Raw genomic sequence first — 8,639 nt, 5'->3', positions numbered from 1 at the left:
TTTTTTTTTGTTTTAGTTTCTTTTAGCAACATATTATAAGAATTTGAACAGTTTTAAAAATTACTATACTTTTACTTGTGTAATGAAATATTATTCTATGGCATTTATTAGACGACATCTTATACTCTGATATTTTCTTGAATGACATACTATTTTGACAAAATACTGCACTATGACATTTTTAAACCACATATCATACATGACAATTTTAGGCAACATCCTATCATTTTGCGCTTTTTGAATCACATAATAATCTATGGGGTTTTTTGCCGACATGCTACACTATGAACTACAGACCATAGTATGTTATTCTTGAAAAATATACTATACTTTGACATTTTCTGAACTACATCCTATACTATGGTGTTATACACAGAGTGCTTTGGTTACATGTTGATTTATAATCTAGATTTTTTTCCTGTTTTGTTTTTGATGGGATTACCACAGACCTGACCATGAACACCGTTGACACCCACCTGAGGGAGACGCTGCCTAAGATCTCAAGGCTGCTTGGTCATGGTCTTTCTGCTCCACAACATCTTCATCAACTACGTCTTCTTTTGAAGAGGCCCTCAGATGCTGCAATCTCTGACCTGAAGGAGGAACTGCTACTTTCACTCTGTAATGAGACAGCGGTTATTTAAAGACCCAGCTCCTGGCGACTTTGAGTGAAAATTTAACATCTATCAAAACGGAACTGCAGACAGTTAAATCTGAGCTGTTAGTCAGTATTTCAAACATCAAGTCAAACCTGGGTGCCCTAAAGCACGCTGTGGGTGAAACGGAAACTTCAGTCTCCACATCACTGATGGATGCTAAATCTCTTCTCTGGTCAAAACACACAGAAATAAACTCCAGCGACATCTGTAGTGCATGGCACACATTATATCTGACACTATTGCTGCATATGAAGTGCATTAAAAGCGGCATCGATAAGAAAATGAACACTTACCGAACTATCAGAGTCCTTTCAGTGTCTGCTGGTAGGATCAGCCGAAGGGAGAAAACTGATTAAAACAAGCCAACAGGCAGAAAAAAATATTTGTGGAAGACGTTCTGCTGCTCCACCGATAAGTAAACCAACAGTGATCATATCAGAGTTAATCCAAACGAGAAAAGCAGAGTCACGGCTGTCTCCTCCATAGGACCTGTCAATTGACCCTTCGCTAAACCCTGCCCCCCTTGGTTACTGTTGCTACGCCTGTCAAGCTTTCCCTCCTAGCATGAAATATGGAGTTTTTAGCGGTACCGGTGAGTGATAGCCCAGCCGCGCTAGACAACCCACGGCAACAAATTCAATTCTCTGCCAGGGTCGGTCTAGTTACCCTCGGTAAGCCTCGAGGTTGGATGCTCCTAAAACTGGCCGACGAATCACCATGAAGTGTAGCGTCAGAAGGCGGGCGTAACTAAGTGACGACAGAGGCGCGACGATTCTGACAGAAACAACCGAAAACAACTAACCTAGCCACGCTAGACAACCCACGGCAACGAATTTAATTCTCTGTCAGGGTCGACAACAGTCGTTGAGCTCCATTAGCACCGACTCTGAAAAATCTTTCTGTTAACATGTCTGTAATATACTTGAGCTTCACCCATTGACTGTATACATAAGGCTTCAGAGTGATTTGAAAGACAACCTTTTAGCCCGCCTCCCTCCCTGTTGAGAGTTCCTAGACCCTTGCGTCTTCAGACCTGGGTCTAGCGATGCTAGGCTAGGTGAGTGATATTTCTCAGGAGATATGTGCAAATTTCTGGACATATTCTACAGCGATATCAGAGAGAAGCAGACAGAAGGGTCTCCAATATGCTTTTGAAAACTACATTCACCAAATTAGATGTTGGCGGAGTGCAAATGACGTGGACGTTAAAATCGAGGGAAAAGCGCACAGATCTCAGTGTAAGCACCAAACACCCCATGTATTGTCACTTCACGTCAAAAATAATCATTTACAAGAACAACAATGTTCTTTTACAGCAGGGTAAGCCGATATGTATTATATACAGCCATGGCCATAAGTTTGGACACAGCATGACTTACTATGTCTGTTTTGATGTCTATTACAGAACATAACTAACATTTTTTGACAGCACCAGTTTAATTAGTCAACAAATGAACAAGGGATATAATATTATCAATAAATTCCAACAATTGGAACAACTTTGTTCCCAAAACATAATATTAGAAGAAAATAACAAAAAAATGCAATACTTTCACAACCGAATTTGGTAAGAATAACAAAATGACACCAAACTCTTTTGATGTTTTTTTTAAATATGAAACTTAATATAGTTCTCAGGAGTTGTGTACTGTATTGTAAGTGACAATTTTGTGGTATTTTCTAAGATTCACAAGCGTCATGGTACTTGTGTCCAAACTTATGGCCATGGCTGTACATTTAAATTAATGTTATGTCAACTGTCATTATCATGTCTGCCCATTTCTTGCTAAGCTAAATTTGTGTTTGTTTACTGCGCACCAGGATCTCCAACCGATCTCATCTGTTGTTGTCACCAAAGCCAGACGTGAGCGTAGGCGGAGACCCGTAGATTGCTAGTATATATATATGCTACACTAGTATGTCAGAAGTTGTCTCTATATATCACCAGTATTTATTTTGCTCAAATAATACACAGTAGCTCAAGTTTTAAGAGAAGTAACCTTCCATTGAGACGTCTTTCTTTGCTAATGTTATCTGACCTAACACACAGAGCTACGGTTAGCTAATGTTAGCTAGCAACTTACCTTAGAACAGACGTGGGTGTTCTTATTGATTTTGGAGGGATTCAGCTGATCATGCGGTCTCTCACACTGCTTAATCCACACGCTGCACCTTTCTTCTTGTGTCTTTGGCGTGGGGAATGCAAAAAAATCAACATCACCCTCCAAGCTTTGCAGATAACGGGTGTCGGACCTGCAAGTAGAATTCAGAAAATCCATTTTTTGCCTTGGTGTTTTTTTTTTTTTTTTAATCTGCTGAAAGATATAAGCGAAAAAAGCAGTCCATGCCATTGCTGAGCATTTCTGCCATGAAATAGCATTGCATCGGAGACAAAAACACAAAGCTAGACTTCCATGGTTTCAACAAATTTAGCCAAAGACTGGAGGCTTTAACAGAAGAATCTTCTCTTCTACAACCTCATGTTACCTGACTACTATATATCCCTCAATGGTGGATAATTACCTCCGCCAAGGAGGTTATGTGACACCCGGCGTTTGTGTGTCCGTCCGTCCGTCTGTTAGCAAGATAACTCAAAAATGCCTGGGCAGATTCACATGAAATTTTTGAGAGGACGTAAACTATGGTAAGAGGAAGAGCTGATTTAATTTAGGTGGCAATCCGGAAAGGATCCTGGATTCTGGATCACTTTGAATTTTTTAGTATGTTTTAGTATGTGGTCACCACATCTGCTGAAAGATATAAGCGAAAAAAGCAGTCAATGCCATTAGTGAGCATTTCTGCCATAAAATAGCATTGCATCGGAGACAAAAACACAATGCCAGACTTCCAAGGTTTCAACAAATTTTAATCAAATAATTTTTAAAATTGAAATTTTAAAAATATATAATAAAATATATATGACATATATGACAACAGATGATTTTCCTTGACCCAGTCGGAATCCACGGAGGACCAGGAGCAGACCAAGGAGCCAGACGAGTCAGGTAACCAAAAGCAAGCCGAGGTCAGCATGGAGGGACAAAGACAGTCCGGCATCAAACAACGACTGAAGACGGTTCTTATAGGACACCAGGACCTGATTAGCTGGCCTCCACCTGCACATGATCTGCTGATGACAGATGACACAAACCTGGACTCCTCATCAGCACAGCACACACCTGCAAAGAGAGAGTGAGCAAGGCAGAGGGGGGAGAGAGCCCTGCCACAGCTCACAGCCTAAGCTGTGGCTGTAAAAAAACATGTGACTTTGCATGTTTTAACACCTTGTTTTGCAAAGAAATTAACACATTCTTGCCATCTGCAGATTACACTTCAAAGAAAAGAGCCTTTGTTTGTCACGCTGAGATAAACCGGAATAAAATGTTCCCTCTCCAGACTTTTCATCAGAGCCTGGAAGTTGCCTGATCTCAGACCAGCTCTGTGTCCCAGCAGGGCCATACATTCATCATGCCCGCTTGCCTGTAGTGGGAAAATAAAATATATATAAATGTAAGTAAACGGAGTGCAAGATCTCCCTGGTCGTTAGAGTGCTTTGAATTTCATTATGCAACAAGCTGTCCGGCCGTTATAAAGGAGGCCCGTGAAAAAGAAGTGATCGCTGGATGTGATGAGGATGAAATGCAATAATTTACACCATCATGAATCTGATTGTAACGTCCACATTATTAGAAAGGCCGATAAGAGCATTTATGACTATTTCCTTAGTGTTGTAAAGGGAAGTGGGTGGTTTGATTAATAGGAGCAGCTGGCCGGCTCCAGGTTCAGCACATTCTGATGTTGCATATAACTTACAGAGGTGGTAATGGGCCAGTTTATATACTAAAATGTCATCTGTCACACATGTGAGATAAGCAGAATTCTGACTAACACATTCTGCATTTCCCCCAAGTGCTGCATTTGATATGCACGCTGTGTAAATGTGGGTGAGTAATGCTTTTGTTTTCACCAAAGAAATATTCACCCAGGTGACAAGATGCTATCTGCTAATGTGGTTTATACAAAAGTGTAAAACTAGTTGGTTTCCTCATTCAAATAAACATATATATCTTGCTCAGATTTACGCTGCAGGGATGGATTATACCGAGACTTCACCCATTCAATCAGTATATCAGCTCAGCAGTTTTTCTTTTACATGCACTTCTCTTTTCAGCAGTCTTGCCAGTGAAACAAACCAGTTAAGTTTTAAGCTCCGTTTCATTTATCTCGGGATTAATAAAGTATCTATCTATCTATCTATCTATCTATCTATCTATCTATCTATCTATCTATCTATCTATCTATCTATCTATCTATCTATCTATCTATCTATCTATCTATCTATCTATCTATCTATCTATCTATCTATCTATCTATCTATCTATCTATCTCTCGACTGCTTTTGCTGCGACTCATCCAGTTTTCCACAACAGTTACAACTACACGATCTAAAAATCTGTCGCAAGCCAACTGACAGCCATCGACGTTCAACGTGATCAGATACTGCCACTCCAGTCAGAGGCCATCAGTGGTCAAAGTTTCCTCCTCGGCAGGATCCATCATTTCTACTTACAGTCCATCCTCTTTAAACTGCGTTATTGATCTTGACCTAGGTCACTGAGGTTTGGCGTGAGGTGAGGACGCAGAGGAGGAAGCTTCTCCTGGGTGTCTCCAGTGCCAGCTTCCTCTTATTTAGCATTTGAGCCTGCTCTTGGCTTTACTGCTCAATGCAGCAGCCTTATTTTCAGCACATGGCTGCCAATATTTATGGCTCTTCAACAGAAGCTTAGAAATGTAAGTAAGTCCTGTAAACAAACACACCTGGTCTACATAAGGCCAAAGGTTTGGAGGTTCATTTTTATGTCATTCCTTTTCTCCATTTTTAAAAGGTGATTAAAAAAACAGCAGTTTGCATTATGAACTCCTGCTTTCCACACTGTGCCAGGTGTTCTGTACCTCCACACTTGCCGCTCAGCTGGGGGCTTTTTCTCACGCTTGCTGTTGTTATTTTACTCCATGAGCCGGGGACGATAAACCATCTGGCCAGGCTCCTGAAACAGATAGCAGCCTCTTAATGGAGTGAAAAGTAAAAGCAAGCTGCAAGCATTGTTGTATGGGTTGTCGCATCCTTGCTGGTCGGCGAGTCCATGCATGCCCACCAGGTGGCGTTTCGACCAAGAATGCATGTCGAACTGTGAACGTGATGAAGGTTGGACTCTGATCACACATGGAAAATTGCAGGCAGATTGGAGCATGTACAGGTTAGTCATAGAGCTTTTCCTATCCCTCCACCAGGTGGCGCTGAGACTGAGAGTGTATTTTGGCCTATGAATGTGATCATGATTGGTCTCTTATCACACATGTAAAGTTTCAAGCGGATCGGAGCATGTACGGGCTAGCTTTAGAGGATTTCCTTCCATCCAGCAGGCTAACTATGGTGCTATGACTATGGCTTTAAATCAGCATGTGACTGTGATCAGGGCAGGACATTGATCATACATGTAAAGTTTGAGACAGATTGGAGCATGTTCAGGGCAGATACACAGCATTTCCTGTTTCATGGCAAATTGTAAATTTCCATTTCCACACCCTCAGACTTTTGCGAAACATTTTGATAACTTTTGATCACCCATGCCTGTAAATCCTGGCCAAATTTCAGCTCTGTTGGAGTTATCCTGTTTGAGTATATAGCTTTTGAAAATGTGTAAAAATGACCGAAAATCGTCAAAAATATGACACATCATTCAAAATGGCTGACTTCCTGTGCGATTTTGAGCATGGGTGTAAATTACATTTTTGTGTGTATTGACATCTTCATATGCCTACCAAATTTCATGCCTGTAGGTGAAACGTACTGGCCGTAGTAAATGTTTGAAATTTTCCAGGTGGTGCTATGGAGCCATTTTGACACAATCAGGTGAAATTCTCCTAAAACCTGAAATGCTTCGCCAGTCCAGATATGTGTGGAAATTTTGGTGAGCATGTGAGCATTTTAAACCTGTCAAGAACTACTTTGTTTGTCACGGCAACGATCCGTTGCCATGGCAACAGCGTTTTATGAATCGTCAAAATCTTCACACTGTGCCATCATCTAGGTGTGAACACTAAGCTGTCTAATTTCTAGAATGATATGACAAAGTATCAGGCAATGGGATGTGCAAATGTATTGACAAGAACTCCCTGTTGCCAGTAGGTGGCGATATGAGTATTTCAAAATTCATGAGTGTGGATGTGTTCTGACCCAGACTGATGTCCATCATATGAAGTTTGGTCCAGATTGGACCTCGTGCAGCTGAGATATAAATAATTCAATTTTCATGGCGAAACATTGAAATTTGCCGCACCGCCACAGACACGTCCTTTGATGGCGAGTCACTATTTTCTCTGGGAATCATCATCAACGTGTTTAGGCTTATGTCACCAAATTTACGGTGAATCTGATCAACCTGCTGACAATAGTACATCAAAGTGTAAAAAAAAAGAGTGCATTTCCTGATACCACAAGGTGGCACTATGACTGTGAATGTATATAACTACATGGATATCATCAGGGTGGGACTCTGATCGTACATGTAAAATTTCAGGAAGATTGGAGCATGTTCAGGCAAGTTAGACAACACTTCCTGTTTGATCAGTAGTTTTGGGTAGTCGCCATGGCCACACCCTTTGACTTTTGGGGAGCATTTTGATAACTTTTCATCTGGAAGGACTGTTGCATATAGGCCTGCTCTTGTAAAAAAAAAAAAAAAAAAAAAAAACTGAATGAAATATATTATTCTTGAATAAAAACTCAGATTGCCTTGCAAGAATGCAGCTTATTGTTATTATTATATATTTTATAGTGTACTTTGTGTAAATATTTAGGCGTTTGTTATTTGAACTTTTTTAAGCTCAACAAGTAATCTTGCATATAATAGGATAGCAATGTATTCTTTTTAAATTAAACTCACATTGACTAGCAAGAATGTAAGTAATTGCATTTGACAAATATGTATTTTGCTACACCTTAAATTACCTTGGGATCCCACAATTCACAATTTTATGTTTCATTATCCTTTACTGGCCAAGGAAATTACCAAAGAATTCAGAATAGTGTAATGAAATGAAATGAAATTGAATTAAATTATAATTTATATTAACATCCCTGGTAAAGTGCCAATCTCCATGTTGAAAATTTGGAAGTATCCATGATAAACTTTTTGTTTTAAGAGTGTTTGTCTTGCAAAACATGAAGTCATTTGTGTGATGTTTTTGTAAAGTTTGGTGGCATGAAATGTGACGCTTTGTTGTTATGATAATTGGGCAATATGTTAATTTCTTGAACTCAATAAAGTCTTCATACATTTTTATTTCATTATTAAATACTTTGGGGATTCATATTTACAGTAGTTTGAGCCATTGAAGTTAACCAGTAATAATAACAACAATAATAAATAGATTAAATGTATTCTAGCAAATATATACTAGCAAAATTACAATTGATTTTCATTGGAGAAATAAGTTTTGTCTTTTGTTTTCATTTTTGTTTTGTTTTTTCCTCTTAAATTACCTTGCAATCCCACAGTATACCATTTTACAATTCATTATACCTTATTGGTGTGAAAATCAGGTTAACAGTATTGCCAAAGCATCAAGTTTTGAAAAAATTTCATTGAAAAATATACTGTCAGTTCAATGACAGGATGTAGTTGCGGCACATAAACTGTCTATTGTCTAATGGTGTGTATAGCTCTTTTGAAAGTAAATTGTGGGGCTGACAAGTTTTTGTGACAGTTTGATGGCATGAAATATGATGCTTTAGTATTTAAAAAAACATATTTTCTAGTAAAAAAAAAACGTATTTTATTTGGCTTTATTTTATTCATTAATTAATAAACTGGATTTTCATATTTACAGTACTGTTATTCCTGGGACAGGTCGTAGTCACCTGGCTCCTCCACGCCACTAGGGGGCGCCTGCTCGCTGTAAATAAATGCATCGTGG

The 8,639-nt window shown here is 39.2% G+C and overlaps 1 long non-coding RNA gene across 1 annotated transcript; it reads left to right on the top strand.

Moving 5' to 3' along the window:
• Positions 1 to 323: 323 nt before the first annotated feature.
• Positions 324 to 4,736, top strand: LOC127536741 (uncharacterized). The gene is made up of 2 exons (XR_007945875.1): positions 324 to 1,251; positions 1,717 to 4,736. It is a non-coding gene; the product is annotated as an uncharacterized LOC127536741 (long non-coding RNA).
• Positions 4,737 to 8,639: the final 3,903 nt, after the last annotated feature.

Source organism: Acanthochromis polyacanthus, chromosome 1 (genome assembly GCF_021347895.1).
Source record: "Acanthochromis polyacanthus isolate Apoly-LR-REF ecotype Palm Island chromosome 1, KAUST_Apoly_ChrSc, whole genome shotgun sequence".
NCBI lineage: Eukaryota > Metazoa > Chordata > Actinopteri > Pomacentridae > Acanthochromis > Acanthochromis polyacanthus.
Note: the sequence above shows the minus strand (reverse complement) of the source record. Positions and strands in the feature narration are given on the sequence as shown.